Here is a 1,229-nt window from a genome sequence, read left to right as displayed (position 1 = left end):
GGGGTCAATGCCTGAGGGCTCCCAGTATGTGAGAGGGGGCAGGCTGGGCTGAGGGACACTCCCCCTCACCCCTCCCCAGTGCACGAATTTCGTGCACCGGGCCCCTAGTAATAATAAGAAGAAGAAGAATTAAAAAAAAACACGCCCTGGCCGGTTTGGCTCAGTGGATAAAGCGTTGGCCTGCAGACTGAAGGGTCCCAGGTTCAATTTCATTCAAGGGCATGTACCTTGGTTGTGGGCACATCTCCAGTAGGGGGTGTGCAGGAGGCAGCTGATCGATGTTTCTCTCTCTCTTCCTTCCTCTCTGTAAAAAATCAATAAAATATTTTTTAAAAAAACAAACAAAAAACATAAGTCCAGGACCAGATGGCTTCCCCAGTCAATTCTACCAAACATTCAAAAGAAGATTAAAACCTGTCCTTCTCCAACTCTTCCAAAAAACTATAAGAGGCAACACCTCCTAACACATTCTATGAGGCCTGATTCCAAAATCTGGAAAATACAACACACACACACAAAAGAAAACGACAGACCAATATCTCTGATGAAGACAGATGCAAAAATCCTAACCAAATACTAGCTCATCAAATACAACAGTCCATCACGATCAAGTGGAGTTCATTCCACGGGCACAGGGATGGTTCCACATATGCAAATCAATCAACGTAATACACCACATTAACCAAAGACAGGATCAAACCACATGAACTTATCGATAGAAAAGCATTTGATAAGATATAACATCCACTTATGATAAAGACACTCAGTAAAATGGGGATAGAAGGAAAGTACTTCAACATAATAAAGGCCAACTATGATAAACCCTCAGCTAATCTCATGTTCAGTGGTGAAAACTGAAAGCTTTTCCCCTAAGATCAGGAACAAGACAAGGATGCCCGCTCTCACCACTCTTATTCCACATAGTGCTGGGAGTCCCAGCCAGAGCAACAAAGCAAGAGGAATAAATAAGAGATATTCAAATAAGGAAGGAAGAAGTCAAACCACCACTTTTTAGAGACAACATGATTTTGTACATAGAAAACCCTAAAGACTCCACCAAAAAAATATTAGAAACAATAATCAAATATACCTGTCTCAGGATACAAAACTAATGTGCAAAAATCCATCACCTTCCTATATATTAACAACAAAACTTTAGAAAAAGAAATGCAAAAAAAAAATTCCTTCTGCAATTGCAACCAAAATAATAAAATACCTAGGAATAAAAT

Source organism: Myotis davidii, unplaced genomic scaffold (genome assembly GCF_000327345.1).
Source record: "Myotis davidii unplaced genomic scaffold, ASM32734v1 scaffold4205, whole genome shotgun sequence".
Lineage (NCBI taxonomy): Eukaryota > Metazoa > Chordata > Mammalia > Chiroptera > Vespertilionidae > Myotis > Myotis davidii.
Note: the sequence above shows the minus strand (reverse complement) of the source record.